This window comes from Eubalaena glacialis, chromosome 15 (assembly GCF_028564815.1).
Source record: "Eubalaena glacialis isolate mEubGla1 chromosome 15, mEubGla1.1.hap2.+ XY, whole genome shotgun sequence".
Taxonomy (NCBI): domain Eukaryota; kingdom Metazoa; phylum Chordata; class Mammalia; order Artiodactyla; family Balaenidae; genus Eubalaena; species Eubalaena glacialis.
Window position 1 is genome coordinate 58,461,269 of NC_083730.1, and position 6,000 is coordinate 58,467,268.

The window sequence follows — 6,000 nt, forward strand, 5'->3', positions numbered from 1 at the left end:
GCTCACATCCTACCAACGTTCTCCAACATTCTCTCAGCTCACAGAGTACAGAGGGGCTGGAGGGAGGAGGAACCGTGGACTGCTCTTTCTTTCCCTTTCCTTTTCTGTCATCCTTGTGGGTATAAGTAGTTGGCTGATACAGGGAAGTCATGAGAGCAGGAAAGAATATGATGGAGTTCCTTGTTTGTTCATGTTTCTTAGAATGTCACTGCTTTCTTTCTGGTTCGAATGGAAAGGATGGCTGCTTGGCGCCATCAGCTCCTCTGATGATTCGGGTGTAGGTCTAGCACCTTACCTGGCGCCCACTTTGAGTCTCGCTGATCCCCCAGGCATCATGGGTCCATTGGAGTCCTGTGCTCGTGGGCGTGTGGACCGCAATGTGAGGATGGGGCAGCCGGGAATAGCTGCAGACACACACACACACACACACACACACACCACGATGCCTCTCCCCTCCGTTCATACACACCCACCCACCACCGTCCCATTGGTCTTCACTGACAAAACACAGATTGGAAGGTACGATGATCAGGAATTGTAAATGGTTATAGCAGAGTGTTAAACCAAGCACAGGACCCTTCTGAGCCTGGAGCCCTGTGGGACTTCAGGTTACGCGCCCCTGAACGGCCCTGGCTCCGCTTCAGTATTTCCCACCCCAGACTTGACTTCTTGCTGGTCAATGATCCAGGTTCCATGCCGAGGGCCTCTGAAATGAAGGGAAAGTGAGGACCAGCCAGGCCCCATCCACACCCACAGGTGTGGCTAAAGGTCTGGGTGAAGAGACAGAAGGGAAAGGAACACTGGGTTGCCCTTTCTGTCCCTATTGTCACTGTAAGCGTACATTAAAGTGTTCACACAACTAAGCCGCAGGCCAGCACGGGAGAAACGACCAACGGGGCCAACATCGTGTAATCCTAAGAATTGGAGCCACGTGGGACCACCTGTGGCTTTCGTGAAGGATATGTCCTTCCTCCAACCCTGAATTTGGCCTTCAGCCCTTGGAAGCCAAAGGGCTGTGACAGAAGCCATTCTGAGACCAGGGGCTCCTCTGTCAGACCCCAAATAAGAACCCATGTTCTTGGGGTGGGGGGGAAGCTAGCACTCAACTGTCGTCTACAATCAACCTAACTGGATCAGTATTGGGAATTCCCTGGCACTGCCAGGGCTGGGTTCGACCCCTGGTTGGGGAACTAAGATCCCACAAGCCAGGCAGCATGGTCCCCACCACACCCCACCCCACCTCAAAAAGAAAATAAAAACAAAACAAAAAAAACCAAACTGGATTAATCCTAACCTGACACCGCCCCTCCCCCCAGAAGGTTGGTGAGGAACACTCAAGCTATCCCTGCCGTCAAAGCTGGCGTGTACTTTACCCTATATTCAGACCCCCCATTTAGACTAGGTGGCATCCAAACTAGTTTTTCCACAACCTTTCCTGGAAAGGGAAGTTTAAGATAGAAGAGTAGTTCACAAAAGTGGTACCATCAGGAGAAAGTTGCCTGAGTCTGTTAATGCGTTGCTTTCGTGGAGTGAGAACAGTCAAATGGCTTGGTAGGGCCCTACTTCCCAATCCTTTCTCGCCACCACAGACATGGAAAGCGGTCACACTTGTACAGTGTATGTGGCAGCTCAAGGCTGGAGGGCCCTGCCTGGGAAAACCCAGCTGCCCCCGCCTTGCTCTCAGCAGACCTTAACCCCATCACTCCGCAGGCCCAGGTGCCCTGCGAGGGAAGCTCTGCAGTGGTAACCTTTGTTAGTTCCATTAGGGGAACTGCGTGATTTAGGGAAAGGTGATACTACCCCTGGCTCAGAGGTGACCACAGGTCTCTGCTAAGGCAGTTGGTGCATCAATTTTGTTGTAAAACATGCTCTGCAAAAACAAAGTCTTGAAAAAAAAAAACTATCTGAAAAATGAAATGGAGAAAATCCTAAAACATGGTTCTGAATGTTGCTGGGGATCATCCCTCTCAAAGCTAATGTCATTTCCAGAAAACACACATACTGGCTCAGTTTCCACATCTATGGAATGAAGGGAATAAGACTGAATGATCTCCAATGTACCTTCTATGTCAAAATTCAGGGATTAAAAAATGTAAACAAACATTAAACTCTAATTAGAGACAGGGATGCTGAAGTATTCAGATGTAAATGTCTGAAACTTACTTTGAAATGCATAAAAAAAATAGAGATGGCCGGCTGGGAGAGGGATGAGTAATGGATAGATGGGTGATACCGCCGGTCGAGGAAGATGTTAATGGTAGGAGCTGGGCAGTGGGTATATGTGGGGGTGACCACTGTCAAAGTCTTTCAATTTGGCTGCAAGTTTGAGATTATACACTGAGAAATGTTGGAGGGTAAAATGAGTGCTTTGGCATCCAGTCTTCATGACTAATGCAGAAAAAATGAACAACAACACGAAGTAACCTGTCCAACTGGTTAAAAACCTGTTAGATTTAATAGCTAATCTAAGATGTTGCAACTAAACCAATTTCAAGCCTTTGTGCCAGAAACAAAAATTCAAAACTTCTGCGATTGCAAAAATGTTATGGTACCAATTATTGACTGCTACCCATGTGCCAGGACTCTGCTGAAGATTTCCTATGAAATGTCATCCCACTGAATCCTCACAACAGCCAATGAAGTAGGTAAAATAGGTATCGTCCTATGTCTTTGACAGACAAGAAAACTGAGGCTGGATGAGCTTATCCAAGGCCGTGGAGCTGGGACCTGACAGAGCTGGGTTGCGAGTTCTGAGCTGAATGATCTCCCAGACACGACAGCTCTTCAGGGTATTGGATTCTGCTCCGCCTGCTGCTTCAATCTTACTGACATTTAGTCATGAACTCGACGGGAAAGTTAGGGTTTTATACACACACAGTATATGAGTCAATCCTGGCGGGCCTCTAGGCACACAGTCGATGGGTACAACGCTATAGTTGAAATCCAGTTCAGCCACGTGTCATGGGCTTGGCTGTGAACTTGCCCAAGACACCTGAGATTCCGCACCTCAGTGTCTTCATGTGTGAATGGAGGCGGATTTCAGGCGGATTGTAACATTTTGGCTTCATGGACAAGTTTGCTTTTTGCTTTGTGATATTTCTCTCATCCTGTGAATTCTCAGTGTGCCAGCTCTGAGGTACTGGGGTGTGTCCCCCTTTTTGTGTAACCTCAAACTCCAAATCTTTCTGCTTCCTGTGTGCAGTCATCTGTCATCTTAAAAAAAAAAAAAAAAAAATCTTTCCCAAAGCACCGTAGCTCCCTTCTCATCCTATGGAGGGAGTTTAGCATCCACCCCTGCCCCTGCCCAATATTTCCGAGAGTATCAGGGGACAGGCTTACGTTTTCATCAGCATCTTTTACTCTGAATTAGCGATTTTACCTTACTTGCCTCCTGCAGTAAATATGCTCACTCCATCCTGAGTTGCCCCAGGCCCTTTTGACTTTAATTCCTCTATATTTAACCTAACAGGAAAACACAAACAACTGCAACAACTTTTTATAGAAGAAATGAGAATAGTGAGGGATTATTAACAGAAGAGGTGAGAAATAACTTCAACTGTCATTCATCCATTCGACTAATATTGATTGAGTGCCTCTTATACGCCAGGCATTGTTCTGGTGCTGGAAATATCAAAATGATTAAAACAGACCAGAAGAGAAAAATCCCTACCCTCCTCAGGTTTACTTTCTAGTTGGGAGAAGGGAAGAGGACCTTTTATTTGTGTATTTTGTTGATTGTCTATTGTAGGTTGGATGGTGGGAAGAGGTGGAGAAAAACAAGGAGGGAAGAGAGAGAGGTGCCTGCAGGTCGGGTGGACGTGGGAGTGTGCGATTTTAAATAGGGTGATAGGAAAGGACCCACTTAGGAGGATACCTGGGAGGACAGAGGAACCAATGCTGTGGAAATCTGCAGGAAGGATGCTCCAGTCAGACACAGACACTTCTGTCACTGCAAAGACTCTGTGAGTGCTGGGCTGAGAGCTTGAAGTGTCGAGTATCATGATGAACTCCTGGATTTTACATATTTGATGAGTTTTAATCCATTGCAGTTATTTTCTTATTGATGCTCAAAGTTTCCCATTTGTGGCCAGGGAGAGACACTTCAATATTTTGCCTGAGGGAGGGAGGGAGGTGAGCAAGGTGGGGAGCTACGGAAAGTCAGTGCAGTGAAGCTGGGCCCAGGTGCTCCATGGAGGAGGGATGGCTGAAGGATGCACTCAGAATTCTGCCGGACCTTTTTTTTTTAATTAATTAATTTAATTTAATTTAATTTATTTATTTATTTTGGCTGCACCGGGTCTTAGTTGCGGCATGCGGACTCCTTGTTGCGGCATGCATGCAGGATCTAGTTCCCCAACCAGGGATTGAACCCGGGCCCCCTGCATTGGGAGCGTGGAGTCTTACCCACTGGACCACCAGGGAAGTCCCCTGCCAGACCCTAAGAACCATATCATGCTGTGAGATTTGTGTAGGTGTGGGTGTGAGTGTGTGTATAGAAAAGGGACTGAGTCTGAGGCCAATTCAACATGATACAGAATATAAACATCATGTAGCAGGAACCCAAAGACCTAAAAAGACCACAGACGTTAAGCTCTTACCTGAGAATTAGTAGAAATCCTGGGGGCAGTTACTTGGGACTTCCCCAGCTAGGGGTTGGAATGGGGAGGAGGGAAAACAGAAAAGATAACTCAAAATAATTGAGTTTCCAGAGCCATGGAAAGCCCACACAATCTCTGATATTTCTATATACATACGTCTGCATGACCAACAGGCTTGAGAGTTCTTTTAAAAGTAGGGAGGATGACTCTGGAAGTCAGTTAGATTTGCAAATTATCATCTGTAGAAAAATCTGCATAGATTTCTGGGTGAGGGAGGAGCGGGGAGCAGGAATTTGATGAAGTGGAGAACAGTATGCTTTGGAACCAAGTATGAGGCACTTAGTCTGACAAAGGACTCCTTTTTTTTTTTTTCTGATTTGTATATCCATCGATATCAACATCTAAATACAAAATCTCTAACATCTAAATTGTCCTGGAAAGTTCAGTATCTGTGGTTTCATCTTTATAGTTCAAATCTCTTTCTTATATAAAATATCCAGAGAGAGCCTAAAATATGACTGTACAGGAAGTTCATTGTAGTGAAGGTTGATTAACGTAAGGAGTCTGATCACAGACCAAAGCTTGAGGATATTTTTGTGACACAAACTGGCACTGTCTTTTTGTTGTGTAGGATATGAACTCTCAGGCTTTAAGCCCCTGTGGGAGAATAGCACTGACTACTATGTAAGTAATTGAGTACACGTGACCAATATTCTAGAGATTCTGGAGTTATTCAAGAGCAGGAAAGTGGCTGCTATAGACTGAATATTTGTGTTGACCACCAATTCTTATGCTGAAGCCTAATTGCCAATGTATTTGGAGGTGGAGTCTTTGGGAGGTGATTAGATCATGAGGGTGGGGCCCTCGTGAATGGGATCAGTGCCCTTATAAAAGAGACCCCAGAGAGCTCCCTTAGCCATCTATGAACTAGGGAGCAGACCCTCACGAGACACCAAATCTACCGGAGCCTTGGTCTTCAACTTGCCAGCATCCAGAACTGTGAGAAATAAATGTTGCTTAAGCCACCCAATCTATGGTATTTTTGTTATAATAGTCTCAATGAACTAAAATTGTGATAGATGAGAAAACTGTCATCTTAAGTGATTCCTTACAATATGTGATTGTCTGTGCTAGGTGACTGTGGAAAACTCTCAGGTGTGTAGTAATTGATTCACCTTTTATTGCAAAGTATATTTTGGAAAATAAACTGATGCAAGCTAGTCACTTCATATAAATACTCTGTATGATGTTGAACTTTCTGGGTTCTAATTCTCAGAATGAGAGCCAGACTGACAGAGATGTTTAACCTCAATGGGAAGCCTCACGCTCATCAGACATGCTCACTTATGCCCCAGACTAAGTCCCCTTAGATACAAATGGAGAAATTGTGCTCCACTAGCAA